General features: G+C 50.4%; 1 protein-coding gene across 10 annotated transcripts in view; it reads right to left on the bottom strand.

Annotated features, from left to right (window-relative positions):
• Positions 1 to 11,888, bottom strand: part of LRRN2 (leucine rich repeat neuronal 2) — a 64,336-nt gene extending 52,448 nt beyond the window's left edge. For 7 of the 10 annotated variants that reach the window (XR_010840555.1, XR_010840557.1, XR_010840556.1 and 4 more), the window contains exon 1: positions 11,311 to 11,696. The gene's annotated coding sequence lies outside the window, so the exon portion shown is untranslated. Of the gene's footprint in view, positions 1 to 1,128; positions 1,481 to 11,009; positions 11,176 to 11,310; positions 11,697 to 11,806 lie in introns of those variants that run through there. The other 3 variants (XR_010840558.1, XM_067033409.1, XM_067033407.1) reach the window with 3 other exon arrangements.
• Between the last annotated feature and the right edge of the window lie 10,169 nt (positions 11,889 to 22,057).

Raw genomic sequence — 22,057 nt, 5'->3', positions numbered from 1 at the left:
TCTCCAACTCAGGGGCCTGGAGAGAGCTGATGCTCCTCAGAGAGGGGAGGCCCTGGACCTGAAGCAGCTCCTTTACTGCAGATATTAATCAGCAGGGAATAGGAAGGGAGGGGAGGGAAGGGAAGTGTGCCTCTATCACCATCCCAAACTTGAACATTCTCCCCACTGCCAAGCCCCCCTCGCTCCCCCCCCACTAGCTCCCCTAGCTCTGTCTGCCAAGCTCTGCAAATCACCACACATGCCAATAAGTCATTAGAAACCAGAACGGCAAATGTGGGGTTGCCATGGAGACCAACACAGGGAGATGGCAGCCCTGGGGGCCGGCCAGTGGCTCAGGTGTGCTGTTGGGGAGAGCTGGGTAGGCCAAAACGCCTGGCAGAGGGGAGATAAGGCACTAACGGAGTGCTGACTTCAGGTGGGGCACTGGGCGCTCTGCCACCTCCGCTCCCCTCTCCCCCAAGGCCCTGTGTGCTACAAAAGGGCAGGTGCAGGAGGGCCAGGGGGCCAAGCCCCCTCCCTTCATAGAACTGCATCTCTGCCCAGAGGAGGTGGCTATGACCAAGCCCACCTGGGGACCAGCCCCAGGGTGAGGGAGGCGGACAGCCTTGAGCGACCTGAGCTGCTGGCCTATGTCTAGAGGAAGAAACCCCTCAGTGAGGGGCTGAGGGCAGGACCAACACTCAACCACTTTCTCCCATATTCCTGAATGTTAAACTCACTTGTGCCCAGTGCTGAGCATAGCACCCGGCTCTTCGTAGGTAAAAGCACACACATCTTTGCTGCAGATGGATAAGCGGATGAGAGAACGAACGCGGGTGAACACCCGAGATTTCTGACAGGACAGGAGCAGGTCCTGGACTGAGTCTACCAGTTCAGTGTGACCTCTGACAAAGCCACTTCTCTCTGGGCCTGTTTCATCGTGGTGAAAATGACCAGACTGTGTTTCACACAGTGTATTTCAAACTGGTTCTTCAGAGCCTCGGAGTTCTGAAAGCGATTCCTCCAGGGTCAAGGGTCAGGAGGAGGCCAAGTAGTGGAGTTCTGGTCCACTGGCTTTGCTTCAACTACAGCACCCTGTATTAATTCCTTGTTGTTGAGGTAACATACTACCATAAATTTAGTGTCTTAAAGCAACATAAATTTATTATCTACAGTTTGAAAGGTCAGAAGTCCAAAATGGGTCTCACTGGGCTAAAATCAAGGTGTTAGCAGGTGTGTGTTCCTCCGTGGAGACTCCAAGGGAGAATCTGTTTCCCTGCCTCCTCCAGCTTCTAGAGGCTGCCGCATTCCCTGGCTCACAGCCCCTTCCATCTTCAAAGCCAGCAACGGCCAGTCAAGTCTTTCTCATCACTCTGACACTGACTTCTGCCTCCCTCTTCTACATTCAAAGGACTCTTGTGATTACATTGGGCCCAGGTGGATAATCCAGGATAATCTCTTTATGAAGGTCAGCTGATTTGCAACCTTAATTCCCTTTGCCCTGTAACATAACAAATTTACAAGTTCTGGGGATTAGGAGGTGAGCACCTTCGGGAGGCCATTATTCTGCCTACCACACATATAGCTTTGTCTTGAAATATGGATCAATTTCTAGAAATGTTTGAAAGCCACATGACCAGAGGACTCAGTTGCCATCAGTTTTAAATGCTATGGCCTGGACTCCTCCTTTCCTACCTGGAGGATCCTTACAAGGAAATTCAGAGGAACTCTGGGGTCTGCCCATTGAGTGTGAATGCTGGCAGGCTTAGGCTGTCCTGGTGTGGTGTGCAGAGAGGTGGGTCTCTGTGTCCACCAGAAAAGAGGTCTTCAGGGAGGAAAGCATGAGGGCTGTTTTGGAGAACCCCCCAGTCTCAATTTTCTCCCCTCCCTTCCCTCTGCACCCATGTATTCAGATTACCCTGCAGTCATCTGTTCTTGTCTTTACTTCCAGGTAAGGTCAGATGGAGCTGTGTGTGCATGTGCACCCACGCATGCATGTGAATGATCCTCCCCCATCAGACTGGGTGATCCCTGAGGCCATGTCCTTGTTTTCCTTTGCTCCCCATTACCCGTCCCCATCCCTTGGCACTGCACCTGGTGCAAAAGGTGTACTGATTTGACAGTAAAAAAATTGAGACAGTGGCCCTTCTAACCACATCGTGACCTTCAACACTGTCCCTTCCTAAATCCATCCAGAGGAGCCCCAAGATTATTTGTAATGAACTCCAGAAACAGTACCCAAGTTCAGAAGGCATGGGTTTTAGAATCTTCCTGCTAGCACATTTCTAGGCCCACAGTGATCAGCACTTGCCCCTGGGGGAGATGGTGGCCTCGCGTTCTCCTCCCACATAGCATAACCTCTGTCCTCACCTCTGCAAGATACTCTCTGCTGACTGCCTGGAACCCAGTGGGGTTGAATAACCAGATTCTTATGAGAAAGGTGCCCTAGCTATTAATCACAGCCCTCGTGTTTTATGATTTTATGCAAATTACTCACCCCCTCTCAGCCCTTTTTTCCCCCTTGGTATAAACCATTCCCATTCCTACTTCTATTATATGTCCCAAGGGATCCTGGAGAAGAAATGTGATGCAGGAGGGGAAAGCTATTCTTTGGAGGTACGGCCCTGGGGAGATTGAGGAGAAAAGGAACAACATTTACTGGGCTTCTACTTTGTAGCAGGCACTGTACGCAGATTAGCTCATTTAATGGGGTGGTTGAGAATCAGGGCTCTGATGTGGGGCTGAATTCTGGCTCTGCCACTTGCTGGCCTCGGGCAAGCTACTTAATGTTTCTCAGCTTTGGTTTCCTCAATGGTAAACTGGGGGAAAATAACATCTACTGCACAGCGTTCTGTGGATTAAGTGAGATAAATGCAGTAACGCTTTTGGCACCTCATAAGCACTCAAGAACTTAGCTCTTATCATTAGCAACCCTATGAAGTAAGTGCTATTAACCTAGATGTATAGGTACGGAAACTGAGGCTCAGAGAACCTAAGAAACCGCCCAAGGGCATATGGTTACAGGAGGGACTCTAACCAGCTCTGGTTCTAGCTCCTCTGGATTGCAGGCAAGCCCCAGGCTCAGGCCTGCATCGTGGAGGTGGCTGTGCCGGGGAGCCTCGGGGATAGAGCTGGTGGGCCCTGCTTCCTCAGGCTGCTGAGGGCCCAGCGGAGGGAGAGCAGACCATCAAGCAGAACGCTTAGCCCTTGTGACTCTTGGCTCCGGCTCTCTGGCTGGGGGCTGGGAAGGCGCCACCAATGCTCCCACTCCACCTCAGGGCAGTCTCTCTCCACACTCCAGAAGGAAGCCCAACCCCCAGGACCCAGGCGACCTCTCTCAGGGAAAGAGAGACTCACCCCTCATGGGGGACGGATGCTCTTTTGGGCAGAATTTCATTTCCATTTTGCCATACACGAAACTAATTGGAATGTTCTACGAGTAACCTACCATAGAGGAGCTCAGGCAGTGAGAGGAAGGGAGAAGAGAAGCTGGCTGCAGACAGGGTAGAAAAATGGAGCTCAAGGGAATTCCAGAGAACTGGGCCCCAGACAACAGGGGGCTGAGTGGGGGCTGGTGGATGGCACCAGATTAGAAGAGAGCACATCTATGAAAACAACTCGAGAGCTGGAAACGGGACCCGAGAAGAGCAAGAGCGCTTCAAGGGACAGAGATCAGCTAGCTCTGCAAAAGAGAGGTCCAGAGCACTGGCCAACGATTTCCATTCTCTAAAGGGCTGCTCTCCTGTTTCCTGAGAGAATGAAGGGGACACGAGAAACCTGGGTGATGGGGAAGGGGCTGCTCCAGAGACAAAACGGCTACCCTCGGCAGCTTACGCACCTGCTGCCTTACTCCCACCCACGTGCCCTCCCCTGGCCTGGCTACCCTTCCCCACACCCACAAGTTCCCCTCCTGAGAATCCTCCTCCCCTCTGCAGATCCAAACCCCACCCGGTTTTCAAGGCCCCAATCAGCTGCACCTCCTCGGGGAAGCGTTCCCTATACACTCCCACACAGAGCTCACAGTTCTGGTAACATTTATAGTCTAAATCACACAGTTTAGCGCTTGGTTTTAAATACTGTCTGGTATTATTCCCTCCTTATTTCTTGTGAGTATAAGTTTTGCCTTTCCAGCTGATTGGTAGGTTTCCTTACCAGTAATGAGTGTGTCTTATGCTTCTTTTTATTCCCCCCAACCCCCCACTGCCTAGGAGGCAATGCCCATCATGTGAGGACTTGGTGGGTCAATACTGATTGACTAAATTAGCTTCAATGCCTGGAAAACTTCTTGACCAGCCACCTAAGTAAAACGCAGAAATGGATGGCCCAAACCTTGGGGTTTTAAACGGTCAGGTTATATCACCCCTGCCCTAAACCCTGCAAAGCCTCATCTTACTCTGAGGAAACAAACTTCTCACCCCAGCTCCAGGCTCTCCAAGATCTGGCCTCCTCAAACCCAACCAGGCACAGCCCTGCCTCTGACCCCTTGCACCTACAGTTTCCTCTGCCAGGCGTGCCCTTACCATCTGCCTCCACTTCATCTTTACTCATGTCATCTTCTCAGCGAGTTTGCCCTGTATAAAGCTACAAAGTCTCCTCTTCCTAACAATACACTCTTATCCCCCTTCCTGGCTTTATTTTTCTTTTTAGCACTTGCCACTTTCTAATACAGTTGACACTTGAACGATGTTGGGGATCGGGGCACTGACCCTCTCTCTGCACAGCTGAAAATCTGCATATAATTTACAGTCAGCCCGCTATATTTGCAGTTCCTCCATATCCACAGATTAAACCAAGTGTCGTGTAGTGCTGTAGTACTTACTATTGGAAAAACAACCCACGCAGTTGTAACCCGTGTTGTTCAAGGGTCAACTGTACTATTTACTCTATCCTCAGACAATAAAATATAAGCTCTAGAGATCTCTGGTTGCTCATTGTTATCTATACGCCCAGTGCCTGGCACGGATGCTTCATAAATCCTTGTCGAATGAAGAGACCCCAGCCCCACCCTGGGCCTGCGATGGCCAAGGCACAGCTGTGCTCAGAGATGGGCAATGGACAGGAAATTCTGTAGGTTCCCCCTAGATGTGGGATTCCACCATTTCACCCCTGGGCCAGCTCTGGGGAAACACTTTCTGAGGTTCAGAGGCCTGGAGCTGTGTGAGCCCCAGTGACCTTCATCCCATTGGGAGGTCTGTCCAAGAAGTAGAAGGTGAGGGGGTGGGGGTGACTGCCAGGCAAGGTAAAATGTCAAGTCCCTCCCTTCCGTGTGCACAGCTTTTAGGTTCCTAGTGTGCCCGACAGCCAGCCCTCTGTGGTCTCTCCATCTCCTGGGCATCACAACCCTTGCCCTCCCAGGCCAAAGACAGACACTTTCGTCACCTGCCTCTGATGCTCATTGTGAGAACGCTTTGTAAAGGAACACAACCTTCCCTGACTTTCTTCTCTCCTCGCCCCTTTCCTCCCCCTACCCGCCCGCTCCCCCCCCCACCCCGGTAGAATGAGGGAAGACAGACTCGCCTTTCCTGGGGTACCTGTGCTGGTTGCCTAATAATTGCTGCCCCTTCTTCCACATGTTTGCTCTTGAAGGATCTGCCCCGTGAGATGTTTGTAAATAGGAACAATTGCACTTGTTCTTCCCAAGACACAGGATTCTCCCTTGTTAGAGACACCCCACTGACAGTGCTAATCTCAAGCCTTCCCCACCTCCCTCCGCCTCATCTGGGGTCTGCAGCCCACTCTCCCAGAAGTCAGTTGGACATGAGTCACTGGGAGAAGACATCTCCCAGAAGTCACCTGTGCATTGGTTCCCACTACTGTGGTCCTGGGGACTGACTCTTAGGGTGCAGCTTCTGAGGCCACTAGCTCCATGTGGCCTCCGAGGCATTTAGTTGAGGCAGAGGAAACAATGTTGGTTCTCCAGGAGCTGTGACCTCTGGGAGGAAAAAGAAGGGAACCCCTCTCTGAAGGTCCCAAAAGGGGGACAGGCAGCCCCTGGCTTGGACAGGACTTGGGGAGCTTCTTACTGTGGGGGGGGGAGAATGGGCAGGATGCCCCCAGAGCACCCTCGAGGCCCAAGGGACACTGGATTCTGGGGGTGTTAAGGAGAGGAGCCCACCGGTCAGAAAGAAGGTTAAGTCCTCCCTCGGTTTTTTCTAGCTACATGCCCTTGAGCAAGTTATTGAACCTCTCTGAGTCTCAGTTTCCTCATGTTTAAATTAGAGATAATAAGAGGACCTACCTAATGGGGTATTTTTTGAGGACTTAATGGGAAAATGTAGGTAAAGCACATAGACAGTGCCTGGCACATGGTAAGTGCTCAATAAATGCCAGCTGCTATAATTAGTGCCATTACAATGTGCAAGGTGGAGTCTGAATAACAGTTAGTGCCCCAGGAACCCTCTGCCTGCTCTTCCTCTTGTAATTCACTTCAAGACCATCAAATGCTGAGCAGCAGGGAAGGTGTGGGTGGAAGAAATGTACAGAGAGAAACTGAATTCTAAACCAAGCCTGGGTCAACTCACCTCCTAAAAGGCAGGTCCCTCAGGCCAAGGTTTCTCTTGGGTCCCCAGGAAGCTCAAGAAGCCAGAGGACAAGGGCCATGGCAGCTCTGGGTTTGGAGCAGAGACTGCTCAATGATGGATTAGAACATTTAGGAGGCTAAGGTCATGAGACCAATCTCAGCAGGGATGTACCAGGTCCCCTGCCCAAAGGCCAAATTTTTAGGCTGGAGAGTGTGGGGATGTTCTGGGCGACCTGCCAGCCCCACTGGAAACTCAGCTCCAAGCATGGGGAACAAAGAGGCTGAGGGAGGATGTGTCCGAGATGCTCCTGGTATCTATAGAAGGCGACACACACACAACACTGCCCCTCTCCACACACGATTCCTGGGCCCCAGGGTTTCCGGTCCCACCACTTCTGCCCGGTTGACTCCTTTTCAAGGCTTGCCCCAATATCATGTCCTTTGATGACCATTTCCTAATCTGCCGACAGAGGCAGTCACCTCTTTATCTGCTTATCCCTATATTATAGTACTTGTTTCATTATTGTAAGACTGACTCCCCCATTTAAGAATAATATTTATCTGGCAGTGCATGTATTAACTCATTTAATCGTCACAACAACTCTATGAAGTAGGTACTAGTATTATCCCATTCATAGATGAGGAAACTGAGGCACAGAGATGTGAGATAACCTGCCCAACGTCACCTGGCTAGAAGTGGTTTATTCGAGCCGCAGCTGTGTGGCTCTAGAATCTGTACTCTTTTTTTTTTGTTTTGCAGTACGCGGGCCTCTCACTGCTGTGGCCTCTCCCGTTGCGCAGCACAGGCTCCGGACGCGCAGGCTCAGCGGCCATGGCTCACGGGCCCAGCCGCTCCGCAGCATGTGGGATCTTCCCAGACGGGTGCACGAACCTGCGTCCCCTGCAACGGCAGGCAGACTCTCAACCACTGTGCCACCAGAGAAGACCTAGAATCTGTACTCTTACTGTCGACTCCTAGAAGGCAGGGGCAACACCTGATTTGTCTCTGTCCCTAGCACCTAGCACAGGGCTGAACGCACAGCAGGTACTTAGAAAAGATAGGCTAAGCATACGCCTGCATAAGGCTAACATGGTGAATGTCCAGCCTTTATGCTGTGGGACAGAGAGACCAAGGCCCTCCGGAAAGTATCAGATAAAGGCATCCTTCTTATTCACCCTCTCTTAGCAATCCCACCGCACACTGCTGTCTGTCCTGCCCGTTGTGTCTTTTCGTGCATGTCTCCTGCCTTCTGGTTTTTGTTTCTGTTTATCTCCTGCCTTTGTCTGTTCCTAGGTCACTCTCCCCCTTTCCTGTCCCACCCAGCCTCCATCCATTGTCCCTGTCCTTCTCTGTAGTTCTTGCAGGCTTGAAAGCCTCCCACCCCCATTCTTTGCCTTGGAGCTTTTCTAGAATCCAGACTTGCCCAAGGAGGCTGAGAACACCAATGACGTTGACTCATTAGACTGGCCATGGACCAAGCTCCTACACAATGACCCTGAATGGAAATTTCTCATCAATTCTACTTAGATGCTGTGTGTGTGTGTGTGTGTGTGTGTGTGTGTGTGTGTGTGTGTGTGTGTGTGTGTGTGTGTGAGACTGCCTGCCTAGTTTGTCACAGACATGTGGGGGATCAGAAAGATCCATTGCCCTCCCTGCCTCCTCTCCCAGGGTCCCAACTCCTCCAGGAAGCCTTCCAGGATCCCATGAGAAAGCTTATTCATGCAACCATTCACCAAATCCTTATATATTTTAATATTGAGGAGACAAGGCATGCTCCTGAAAAATTCGGTTAAAATGTAATCTTCAGATTACTGTATAAGTTACCAGATGTCACAGACATAGGGGCCAAGTGAACTGCAGATAATCAGTGATTTCAATATGGAGACCACTGTGACCTGGGACAAGTAGTTTATCCTCTCTGGTCCTCAATTTCCTCAGCTATAAAGCAGATAATTCAGAATTTAGAAGGTTATTAGGAGGATTGAATGAGATAATTTCTGTAAAGCTCCTGACAGACTGGAGCTTATAGGTACTCAATAACAAATATGTTTCTTTCTCCCTTTTCCATCTAAAGCACTGGCCTTCTACTCAGCCCTCCCAGATAAATGGTGAGATATGAACTGGTCCATCCTTTGAGGTCAGAAATGTCTTAAGGACAGGATGACCCTGGGTCTGTAAGCTTTGCAGTAACTGGTTTACTGTAAGATAGGCCTGTCATGTTAGAGGTCACTCAGTATGATAAAGATGACAATTTACTAGGATTGTTCACATGCATCCCCCACTGACCCTACAAGTAGTGGGTCTTTGAAACAGCCTGGTGAGCACAGACCTAATCAGCTGGGGAGTCCAGATACAACTTTGGTTCTGCCCTGAGATATAAAGGTTTGTTTAACTGCTGTATCCTCAGCTCCTAAAATAGTGCTAAGCACAGAGTAGGTGCTCAATAAATTGTTGAATGAATAAATTTTTTTTAAAGCAATGGATTTCCTTTCCCCTTTCTAATAATAATAATAAAAAAGAGGGGGCTTCTCTGGTGGCGCAGTGGTTGGGAGTCCGCCTGCCAACACAGGGGACGTGGGATCGTGCCCGGGTCTGCGAGGATCCCACATGCTGCAGAGCGGCTGGGCCCATGAGCCATGGCCGCTGAGCCTGCGCGTCCGGAGCCTGTGAGAGGCCCGCGTATCCCGGGGGGAGGGGGGAAGAGGGTAGGTAGGAGGGGCAAGTGGTAAGATACAGGAGTCCTGCAGGGGGAATGCAGCTGCCAGGCCCTCCACCCAGGCTCCTCCTCTGCAAAGGGGGTACAGCAAAGCTAACAGTGCATGTGTTCCCACCATCAGGATGCTTGGGAGCCAGGAGCCAAATGCACACGCCTGGCTTGAGGTTGAAGCGGCAGTTTACAGAAGAGACGGGGCAAAGGTGGAGACAGACCTGGAAAGGAGGGAGGGAGAAGTCTGGGGAGAGGACGAGAGTGAGAGAAGAGTGAGAGCAGTCTGAGGGGAAAGGGAGAGGAAGAGATGCTTGAGCGGGAAGTGAAGAGTGAAGGAGAAAGAGGAGGAGGAAAGAGGCGAGGAGGCACAGGAAATAAAGAATGAGGAGTGGAGAGGAATGGTGGAGAGTTACAGAGGAAACCTGCTGTCGCAGCCTGGGTGGAATTCGTCTTAGCAGACCTCTGAGTCCCCCCTGCCATTCAGTGTCTTCTTTGGGTTGGGCTGTGCAGGGGGAGGCTGTAGATTTGGGGGTGCTCCTAGATGCCAGGTGTCTGCCAGACCCTGGGCAGGTCTCAATCCCTGAAGCCTGAGGCCTTTAGTTCCATCCTTTCCAAATAATGAGGTCTCATCCCAGGTCTAGAGGGACACCCACTTCCCATCTCCCATGGGAAGGAGGAGACTCAGTGTGAGCCAAGCCCAGGGGAAGGAGAGTGGTCTAGAAGGCTCAGATCCCTAGCTGTGTTCTCTTTCCGTCTTCTCCCCATAAGGACACTTGGCCAGCCAGGAAAGTGGGTCAGGCCACCCACATGTGACTTTTTTCTAATAACAGCAGAGCCCACAGGCAAGGGGGCCTCCGTGCCCTGTACACAGCCCTGCCCATCCCATGCCCAGTGCTCTTGTTGGAGGGACCTTTAAGGAACAGGGGGCAGTGGGAGGGGATCCCTGCCTTCTCATTCAGGAAGAGGACATGGGCCAGAGCCCACCCCAAGCTGGCGGGGAAGGGGGAGCCTGCCGTCTGCCAGGGTGTGTGGAAAGACCCAGATCTCCCCACGATGGTGACCAAAGCTGGCAGGGAGCCGCCTCTACTCCCCTGACCTGGGGTGTCTGTCTTCTCTACCACCGCACCTTCTGGGGTCTTCAAGTAGGGGGCCCGACGGGTCCGTTTCTGGCAACTGAGCGCTGCGCCCAGCCCAGCCCCTCCAGACCCTGCAAGGTGCCCTATTAGAAGCTGCGTTGGTTCTAGCAGACCGGAGCTGCGGCAGCCTGAAGAACAGAGCACAAAGCGCAGCTGACATCCTCCTTCCTGTTCCTTTGATGGGGAAGCAAGGACAAGGACAGAGGGGGAGCACAGCAACAACCCTAGGGCCCACCCTCAGGATCCAGGTCTCCCGCAGCTCTTGAGCTTCTCAGCTCAGCCCTAATGGGGCTCAGGTTCCCCTCACCTGGCGGCTCCCCGCTGGCTGGGCCGCCGGAGCCTGCGCCGCCCTTCGCCTGCATGACAGACGCACCACCTGTGGCTGGCCAACCCCTCCCGTCGGCTGGGTGCCGCGGTGGGCCCGAGCTGGCCTTCCACTCCCGGGGCCCGCAGGCTGAGCCCGGGGCCGGCCCATCCCCCACCCCGAATGTCCCAGCCCAGGCTGCACACAGACCACTGCCACCTGGGAAAAGGCAGGCTCCGGGTTCCAGATACTTCGGACAGACACCAAGGCCACCTTGGACACCCAAGCTCCAAGGAAGGGAAAGTCCCCGGGCTCTGGAGCGCTTCCCCTGGCGAGCCCGCCCCCGTCACGCCCTCCCTAACCTTTGCCACCTCGCGGCTCCGCAACATCTCAGGGCCCCGCTCTGCCCAGCAACAGTTTGGGGCGGTTCGGGCCTCTCCGGTGGATTCAGGCCCGGACGCCCCCTCCTCGGGTCCAGCCTGAGCAGTCGGCAACCGTCTTTCCAGTCTCCAGCCCTCCTTCCCTCTCCCCTCGCGGCCGCCTCCCCGCCCGATTCCCCGGCTCCCTTACGGGCGTCGCGGCAGAAGCCCGCCCCTCCCCTTGCGCCCGCCCGGCCCAGCGGCCCCCCGCCCGCGCGCCCGGGGTCGCGAGCCGCACACTCACCTCCGGCCGCCGCCTGCGCCGCCGCGCACCGCTCCGCTCCGGCCCGGGCTGGGCTGAGGAAGACCAGTCCGCCCCTCCCTCTGCGCGCCGCCCGCGCAGGCCGGGGTGGGGTCGCGGGCGCCTCCCCGCCGCGGAGTTTTCCTGGGAGTGGTCCCGAGGCAGAGCTGGGTTAGGGCGCCGGCAGAACAACCACCTTCCCACCCGCGCCGCGCCCGGGCGTCCGGCGGGAGGCTGGCGACCGAGATCGTTCGCTCCTTCCGCTCGCCGCCCGTTCGCGAGTGCAGCGAGCAGGCCTCCGCGGCGCCTCGCGTCCCTCCGCGCGCCCCTCCCCCCCGGCTTCTCGCTCGCTGCTCCGCCGCTCTCCCAACCTCCCCAGCCCACTCCGGTCGCCTTCTCCCATTCTGCCTGCCACGCCATCCCCCACCCCCTCCAGTCCCGCTGCCATTTTAACTCCAGAGTGGCCAGAGGCCCCTTTCCCTAACACATACACACACACCAGAGGGAGGAGTTGGGTGGGGCCAAATGCTGAGGCTTGAGCGTCTGGGGCCGTGGTGTTCTTGTGCTTTCACACGCAAGGCTTGTCTGAGAGAGGAAGGGAGCACAGCGCGTGGATCTGAGAGGGGAAAGGGAACGGCTCTTCTGATATTGCCTCTTACTCCCTTGTAAAGGCCAGGAGGACGGAGGAGAAATTCAGCAGCTTTTAGAGCACAGGTGCAACTCATAAGCATATAATTTTTGCTTTGCGTGGTGTTATCCTCCCCCAAGTTAACAGCGGACTAAGGAATGCAGAGTGGGTTAGAATTTGTCCATGGGTACGGGTACCGCTCATCCTAAAGAACGGTATGGAATATCCACCCCACCCCCACCAGTTCTCATGCCCTTCCAGCATTGCCCCCTGAAATGGGCAGCTCTGGCTTTCTGGAAGATTCCATCCTGGCCCTTAGCAAAGATATCAATCTCCATAGGTGTTAGGCAGGAACTGGCAAGCCCACGCAGGGGCTTGGCTTTGGGGGATGCCCCTCTTGCAGGCTGGGCGTTGTGAACGCTGGGAAAGGAGAGCAGGATGCTGAAGGCGGGTGCTGGGCTGCTACCTGGTGGCTTAGAAAGGCTAGGACACCGCCACTGGTCGGTGCTTAGGAGAGGGCGTCTCCTACTGGAGCCAACTGCCTGAGGCCCATGCCTTAGTGGGGCCTTGAACCTGGACCACTCAAAATGGACGTGACAAGCTCAGGTCCATGGCAGGCCACACCCTACTGGTTCTGGTTCTGACCAGAGCCTGCAGAAACAACCATAGGGGAGTAGGTGGGGTGGAGCCCAAGGGATGGGGAGTCCTGCCAGGAGTGGCATCTGGTCTGCCTTCCTTCATCCAGGGCTTGAGCTCAATGCCTCCTGTGAGCTGAGCTTCAGAGAGAACAGGGACAGAGCTTTCTAGCTCTGTCTTCTCCAAGGGCACAGCCGGTGGTAGCTCCATGCCTGGAGGCTTTTATCAAATCGGCTTGAAGGTCTGTGTGTTCTGTACGCACAGAGGGGTTTCTCACCTTCATGTATTCAATAAGCACATATTAAGTTCTCATTGTACCTCCTAAGCCACTCCCATGCCCCCACCCTCCACCCCTGCTGTGGGGCGTAATGGCCTCAAGGAGCTTAGAGGGACAAGTTGGAACTATATGAAACACATTTTAACATTTCAAGGCAAAGGAAGTGCCGTAGAAATACAGAAGGAAAAAGCTGTTACAGGTTAGGGTTATTCATGAAAGCTTTTATGGAGGAGTTGAGCTTCAAGCTGAGCCCAGATGGAGGGACAGGTGAAACTGGCAGAGAAAACAGGGACTAGCAAATGCAGAATGCAGGAAAGTGGAGACCAGCAGAGCAGAATGGATTGCCTGGTAGGTAGGGGGCAAGGGAGGGAATTTATAGAGCTACGATTGGATGCCAGGCCTTTTCACACATCTCCCTCATTTTGTCCTCTGAGTTGACTCTTACCCCATTTAACAGACAGGATAATGGACGCTCAGAGAGTTTAAGATCTACAGGCATAATTTGAACCCTCTTCTTGGAACCACAGTGCCCTTGCTATAACACCATATTGGGTCTGCAGAGTGGGAGTAGCTGATGAAGAGCCTGAATTTCCAGGCTGAGCAGTCTAGCTGTGGCCCAGTGCACAAATGATTTGGGATGAAAGAGGCTGGAAGATGGGAAGCTAGTGAGGAGGCTGTTGTAGGAAAAAAGGGGAGGGCAGCAGTGAAACTGGAGAGTAAATGCAATAGGCCTTTGTAAGGAAGACTTGGTAGAACTTTGACACTGACTAATTGAGTGAAAGGGGTCAAAACTTGACTGTAAACTTTTGAGCATGAGTGTTGGGGTCCCTTGTCAATTCACCATCCCGAGAGACCATATCAGTGTATTCAGACTGATCATGAAAAGGAGGAAATGTTACCAGTCCTTTTACCAGCTCAGCGATACTCCAGTGCCCCAGCCCCCCAGCACCTATGCATACTGCATAGAGTGTCTTAGCTCCCAACCTAGATGGTAAACTTCTGGAGGGCTAAGACTGTCCCACACAGCATCGAGTCAAGACTAGTGCCTTATAGTAGATGCTCAATAACTGATTATTGAAGAAAAAATGGGGTAAAAGCAAGTAACATTTGCCAGTTGGCTGGTTCCTAAGTGGCAGACCCTGTAAGACACATAAGAGATAAGGGAATTGTATCGTCTGTGGGTGATACAATAAGATCCCTTATGTAGGTAGAGAGTGTGGCCCCAGAGCAGTGGTCTTCAGGCTTAAGCATCATCTAGAGTGTGTGAACAAATGCAGACTCACAGGTCCTACCCCAAAGTCAGATTCTGCAGGAATCTACAGTTTGACAAACTCTCTAGGTAATTCTGATTCAAGTGGCTAGATGAACCCTGCTTTGAGACACACTGGCCTGGCGTGCCCATCACTCTCTGATCTCTCCTGCCTGGGCTCAGCAAGTACAGAGCCCTGTATTCTGGATATTGGGGAACCCACAGTGAAAGGAGGGCACAGGGTCCCTGCCAGAGGCAGGTTCACGGAGAAGCTGATGAAGCTTAAGCTTTATCATTATTCACTTGCAGGGATGAGGGGAGGGGAGGCTGGTTTGCAAACAGGAAGCATTTTCATGCAAGCATTTCTGGTGAACTGAATGAAGAGGTGTCATAAGGAAGGGATCTGAATTTCCAAGCCTTACATAAATTATTGTGATCTTTCTAGTTCTAAAGAAATATCACCATTGGGCCTAATTTTGAATTTGTTCTTTTTAAGAGGGCCCCACAAAACCTGGCTCTTCCCCTGGCCCCTGCCTTCAGGGAGCTCCCAGGATCCACGGACAGCCTTGGAGCACAGAGAATCAGAAAGGCAAGAGGACACTGCAGATGGCAGAGCTGTGTGGCACTGCAGGGAGTCCTCAAATTTATCTTGGGTTATATTCCTGGAAAAGGTACTGCAGGTAAAATGATGTAGGTTGAATCTGGTTTTGCCCAGAAACAATGTGATAATGGAAATTACAATCCTCACCAAGGTCCTGGTGCCCAACTTTTTATAGGAATAAGTATAAATACCATATTTAATCAACTGTAAATGATACACCTGCACTATGTATTTGTTAAATTGAATTTGAATATATAAAACAGCTAAACTGGGCAATATGGTAACCAAATCCCATTCTGTTTAACGTAACGTATTCAAAAGATTCCTGGGAGAGATGCTCTTGTGGAGGGAAGGAGGGAGCCATGGAGAAGACTGGAGATGACCCCCCCCTTCCCTTCATTCGGAATCTGTTTAGGCAAGAGGGAGACTCTCAGAGGTCTGAAGCTGGGGGACAAGGGTTTTGTGCCCCATGGCAATCTGAAAACAGCCCAACCAGGCAGCATCATTTGTGGGTACACCTGGCCAACTCTGAAGTGCATATGTCTCTTAAGACAAATTAAGGGCTGCCTACATGCACAGCCCAAATTGGGGACATTTGAGAGGGATTTGAGTACATGAAGTTGGATGAGGGTGATCTGGGATGGCTTTCTGGAGGAGGAAATTTTTGAGAGGATACTTGAAGGCAGGAGAGGAGAATGGTTAGTCTTCCTGAGAGGTCAGTGTCAGGGACCCTCAAAGACCTTTTCATTTGACTCTTAACCCACCTCATTGTGTAACCCATAGGTTGCCAAGAAGACTTTGTCCCAAGGTGCCCGTCTCTCACCTCCCATCTACTTCAGTGTTTCTCAAACTGCAAGTGGAGACCCATTAGTGAGTTACAATAAGAATTTTTTTAAAATGACATAGAATAGGATAGAACATATTTCATTAATACTTTTGTTCCAGTTTCAGGAAATGTTATGTGTGTACTATGTCATGGTGTTCAATGTATTTCTTGCCATGGGTCTCCATAAAACCTTGGCTATTTATTCCCAAAGTCTGCAAATAAGATACTTATGAGATATCTCACATGTTAAGAGTAAAGTATTTCTCAAATCCAGCCTTTTCACATGGCCTTACTTCCGTGATTTTCTTCTTTTCCAATCAGACTCTGTTCATTTCTGAACATTTTATTTCAGAAATGGTTGACAGGGCAAAGAAACCGGGACTCCATGTATCCTAATCCTGTACTTTTATCTTTGCACTGTCTCTGACCCCTATATTTTCTTTCTTATTTTCTCTCAGAGAAGGAAGTCTTTATGGTCTTATTGCCAATATTTGAATTAGTTCCAACATAGGTCTTAGAGCTCATAGGGCTCTCCAGAGATCATTCCTAAGGTCTGTCCCAGCAGCCAGTGCGTGGGTCTATTTTTGCTTTGTAAACTCAAGCTTCTGAAACTGTGTGTGCAACAGAATTACCTGGGGAACTGGTTAAGATGCACTTTCCTGGATCCCATCCATAGATCTGAAGTGGGGCTCCTGAACTGCAATTCTGACCAGTTCTTTAAGTGATTCTGAGGACCACACTTTGAGAAACACAATTTATAAACCATGGAGAAAATTCAGCTCCTTCCAGGAAACTTTCTCCCATTCACTCCTGATTCTGATCACTCCACTGTTTCCCTTCTGCAGGAATTGTCTTGTTTATGCCACTTTATGTTTATTTGCCATCATTTGCACTTTGTCTGAAAAGTTATTTTATCTGGGCATCCTGCCTTCCTACTTAAATTATTAGCTCCCCCAAGGAACTGTATCATTCATTACTATTTCCCCAGAGTACCCAGCAGAGGACCTTGCTCATGGCAGATTTCTCATGTGCTCTCTGTGCACAGGACAAAGTCCTCCCATGTATCCCCCTGACCCTCTCAGCCCCTAGCCCCCTGGGTGGTAGTCTCTACCCTGGAGTGCTCAGGGCAGGGGTAAGTGTCTGAGTTGTTCCCTGGATCAAACAGTATTATTGATTGGGTGATTTCAGCTCTGTCTGACTTTGTCCTTTCCATCTCACCTCCATAGGTTTAGAGAGAAGTGAATCGGTAAAAACTAATGAGTCCAGATGACCCCCCTGGGATAGTAGCTTCATCAAAGGCTATTACATGCTCCCCACCCAGAAACGCACTAAACAGCAGAGGCAGAGGGCTGAGCAGCAAGGCTAGAACCAGAATGAGGCAAGCTAGCTGCCTAGGGAGCAAGATTTAAGGCAGCGCTTACTCTCAGGTGCTGACCCTGCACGTGCAGGACCCTAAGAGTGGACACCTCCTTAAATTTCGGCTCTAGGCACCTTTCCTCAACCTAGTGCCAGTCCTGCTAAGCAGCCTAAAGCAAGTATCCTGGGCCCCAAGTCTTGACACTTAAGCCTTAAAATGGATGGAAGGAAAGGGGGCTGAGGAAGACGTGGCCTGGACACTGTCCTATTCCTAGATTAAATGGTTCTTCAGGCAGAGGTCAGCTTGGTCCATTCTCCTGCCCCAAGACATTGTCCTGCATGATAAGCAACTTGGATAGAATTGACTCTAAGCTCCTGATTCTGCTCAGGGAGCGGTCAGCATGTGGTCTCACTTGGTCCTTATGAGCTCCACAGCAGCTAGTCTCCAGCTAGGAAGAAGCTCAAACTCGACTCAGTCCCATGTCCTCTGGTCGAAGTCCACTGGGTTTTTTTGTTGTTGTTCTTCCCTTTTCTTCCCCCTCTACAACTCCTCTGCCTCTCGTGGAAGACATCCCACAATCCCAGAGAGCCACTTGTCAAAGGGATTAAAATCTTCACTGCCAGAAAACTCATCCTCATGTTTTATCCTTATTGCTCCTCCTACCACAAACCACATTTCTTCCTGTTTCAACCTCAGGGGGGTTGAAGAACAGCCTGTCACTGGTCACCAGCCTCTGTATGTGGGAATCCCGGGTCCTTTGGCATTGTGAAGTCTTTTCTGTCTTCTTTTCCTCGGGCACTGAAAACTCATCTTTGCTGGGGGGCTTCTTTTCTTTTCTGGGAGAAGAAAAATTATAAGGAGAGGAAGGAGGAGAAAAGTAGGAGAAAGAAGAGAGTTGAGGATGTAAATTAGTGCCACCTCTTCCTGAGCTGAGGGAGACTGATCTGCCTGAAGACAGAACCCGAGGAGGTGACCAAAATGCTGGGCTCCTTGCAGGCCAGGACCCTGGCAGAGAGCCTAGAGCCTTGGGCCACATCTGTGTACTTCTGCACAATGGCTAATGGTCCACATTCCTTCACAGACCCCAGGCCCCTGTCTCTGCTGGATGGGTCCCACCCTGGAAGAGAAGATGGATGAAACGGCTACTGGAAGAAGTTGCACCTGGCTCACCTGGGTGCCCCCGTCACAGAGGAGTGGGACTTTCGGACTCCAGATGGGAGAACAGAAAGCTGAGGCCCCAGGTCGGGCACCCAGCCCTTCTTCCCTGTCCCCCTGCAGTGTCAGAGATGATCTCCCCACACACTGAGTAGGGTGGCTGGAGTGACTAATGACTAATGCATGTCATTCTCAAGATGCTCTCTCTGCACAGGAAAGTACATTCAGATCCAGGTTTTAATTGTGTGTGATTTTAGCTGAGATGGTGTTAATTTATTTCCTTTGCTACTTCAGCGGTTCTTCCTCTTTCATCACGGTGCAAATGTCTGGAATGTATCTTTTTTTCTTAAGGACAAAGAAAAGAAGCTGATCTTGCTCCTTTTCCACTGATTGAGGTTTAGAACATTCTAGGGGCTGCCAGATGCTGTTTAGTGGGTACTTCAGGATGGAGGCCCTACGGTCTCCCACTACCCAGCCTTCCTGTCCTTCTGCTACCAGATTTGCCAAAGGGAATGCTTGATGCGGCAGGACCCTTACCACCCAGACAGATCCTCTGACAAGTTCACCAAAAGAGGGGATTTTTCAGCCAGGGCCGGCTCCAGTTAGTTTCCAAAATGTGAGGTGCTTTTTTCTTTGTAGAACCTTCAGAGAAAAGGGGAACAACTTGACATCTGCAAAGAGCTTCATGGAGGAAGGGGACAGTGTCAGTGAAAGAAAGATGGGACAGGAGGCATCGAAGGTCCCCTGATTGGTGGTCAAAAGCTCATGCTTTCTGACTTTGGTTGGAAGAGGGTCTATTTGAGAAAGTAGGCAGGTCAGGGTGAATATGATAACCCACTAATACATTTTTTTCTTTTCACTCAAATTCTCTTTGTGATGAGCATAAAAATAGCACACACACCTTCAGAGATTCTCTAGCATCTTGCCCCTGAACTTTGCCCTCTTTGAGAATTATTATTTTTCTGTGTATCTGTACTAGCTAAGATCATTTTATCAAGCCTTACTTACTCTAATTTTTATTATAAAAATAAAATAATTTTAATTTTCCAAACGTAGAATTGTAGTATCATCTTGAATATGTTCTGTCAATCTGTATGTAAGTCCCAAATTGGAGATCAAACTTCCCCACCCCTCTGCATTGGAGAGTCACTGAATCACTGCCCTAATATCCAGCACAGGATAAGCAGAAAAGCATCAGCCATGCCAGGCTGGGACTATTCAGGGACACTTTTGCCTCTTGTCCAAGTCACTCCCCGCCATCTCGTGAAATCAATGTCTTCTTCGGTCATTTGGGCACATAGTAGGAAATTCATTAAGTACATATTGCATGAATCTTACACTATTAAAGTCCAGATCTTCCTTGACTTCCAGTGGGGTTACATCCCAATAAACCCATCATAGGTTGAAAATATCTAAAGTCAAAAATGCATTTAACATAACCTACCGAACAGCATAGCTTAGCCTAGCCTATCTTAAATGTGCTCAGAACACTTAACATTAGCCTACAGTTGGGAAAAACCATCTAACACAAAGCCTGTTTTACAATAAAGTGTTGACTAGCTCATGTAATTGATTGTAACTGTACTGAACGTGAAATACAGAATGCTTGCAGGGTAAGGAATGGTTGTAAGTGGATGGGTTGCTTACCCTTGTGATCCTGTGGCTGACTGGGAGCTGCTGCTCACTGCCGCTGCCCAGCATCGTGAGAGAGCATCATACTGTATGTCACTAGCCCGGAAGAAGATCACAATTCAAAAGTTGAAGAATGGCTTCTACTGAATGTGTATTGCGTTTGCACCACTGTAAAGTCGAAGAATCGTTAAGTCAAACCATCATAAGTCAGGGACCATTTGTATTATCAAGTGCTTGGCACAGTGCTGGCGCCTGGCGGTGACAAAGTACTCAATAAGAGTTAACCACTGTCCCTAAGGTCCCCAGCACCCTGCCTTCTCCACATGTCCTGTAGCCTGCCCTCTGTTAAGAAGTTCTAGCTGATTGAAATGCTGATTTTCTTAAGGTACCTTGGGACAGCCCTCAACATTCTCTCCAAATGGTGACCAGCTACTGGTTTCTTTGGATTGAATCAGAAGCCTAACACAGTGCTGTACACATAGTAGGGCCTCAACAAATGCCTGTTGAGGGAGTGACTGAAAGGTCTGGTGCCTTCCGCTTGGCAGCCCCTCTGGTCAAGGGAGGCAGAGCCAGGGGAATGGTTGAGGCTGGACCACGACACAGCTCCCTAGTGAGCAAGGAAGCTCTTCTGATCGTGCTCTACAGGTGCAGGGCTCTGACTTACCAGGACACAGCTACGGCTTGAAAATCATTCTGGGCAGCCCATCTTTCTAGCATGTTTAGGGGCTTGTTGGAGGCCAGAATTATTTTGCTGTTTAAAATTTGTTTCTGAGTTCTCTCTAGATTGCTTGGGATAGCTTTGGAGTCCAGATAGCTCTTGCTTCCAATTGCTTTTGGCCATTTCCCGCTGTGTCAGCTGCAGTCTCAATCTCTGTAGGGCGATAAGTATCGGTTCCTTTCCCACCTGGGCCCAGCCTGGACTTAGTGGACACCTCTGACCATGAGCTGAAGGTGCTTGCACTTCCCAGGTGTGCCTGTTTATTTGCCCCAGTTGCCATTTCTTAAAAATTAAACATATACTTACCATATGATCCTGCAGTCATCTTCGCAGACGTGTGTCCCAAAGAAATGAGAACTTAGGTTCACATAAAATCTTATACACGAATGTTCATAGCAGTTTTATTTGTAATAGCCCCAGAGTGGAAACAGCCAAAATGTCATTCAATGGGTGAATGGTTAGAATACGATTCTAGCCATTAGAATGTGCACCGTAGAATCTGCACCGTAGAATCGGATTCAGCAACAAAAAGGAATGAACTAGTGATACATACAACAACTTGGATGGCTCTCAGGGTATTGTGTTGAGTGAAAAAAGCCAATTTCAAAAGGTCACATGCTGCATGATTTCATTTATATGACATTCTCAAAATGACAAAATTGTACAGATGGAGAACTGATTAGTGGTTGCCAGGGTATGAGGAGGAGGGGTGGTTTAAGAGGAGAAGAGGGGTATGATGGGACCGTAAAGGGGCAGCACGAGGGATCTGTGTGAATGGAACAATTCTTCATCTTGACTGTGGTGCTAGTTACATGAATCTACACATGTGATAGATAAAATTGCATAGAATTACACACATACATACACACACACACAGGAGTGCATGTAAAATTGGTGAAATCTGAATAAGGGCTGAGGACTGTACCAGTGTTCAATTCCTGTTTTTTGGCTTTTGTTTTTTAAAAAAACCTCTACCCTTTGTTACCACTGTTTGTCAGCCCCTGGACTGCCTTTGATCTCTAGCATGATGTTCAGGATAGGTTTGGAAGTACCAGATTCTCCTGGCATTCTTAAATATTAGGAATATAGCCAAAATACTTCAGTTCTCCTTCCAACCTATAATGAATCCATTTTCCCCAGAATCATTATAATCTGGTTTGGGAGCTCTACCTATTTCCAGCCTATGCCTCCTCGTGGGGGTATTGTATTCTAAGTGGATTATCTACCCTGTGAAGTAAGAGTATAAACATATTTTGTTTATTTGATTATTCTAAGCCTAATCAGCTTCACTTTCAAGTTTAAGGAGGATCCTGAATTCAATTACCAGAGGACTTGCTTCTTCTGCTACTTTATTTTGGGACCAAGTCTGCATTTTCTGAACCCTGGTGATCCGAGGCTCCACCCTGCACTCGGCATGGGATACAAAATGTAGCTTGCCCTGGGTGGGGGGGAGTCCAGGGTAGGGGGGCCTGAAAGAGCCATCCTAAGACTTGATTCATTTAACCACCCTCACCCCACCCCACATGAGCAGCCCCAGGAGCTCTGCTCTCTCTCCCCACCCTAAGTGTCTGGGAGGGAAAGACACAGGCTTGTCCTACCTCGTTCGTACACCATCTCCTTACTGCTCATCTAGGCCCACCCTCATCTTTTGCATCCTGATCTTGTGGGGCT

The sequence above is a fragment of the Kogia breviceps genome, chromosome 1 (genome assembly GCF_026419965.1).
Source record: "Kogia breviceps isolate mKogBre1 chromosome 1, mKogBre1 haplotype 1, whole genome shotgun sequence".
Lineage (NCBI taxonomy): Eukaryota > Metazoa > Chordata > Mammalia > Artiodactyla > Physeteridae > Kogia > Kogia breviceps.
This window is presented reverse-complemented; position numbering and strand designations above follow the sequence as displayed.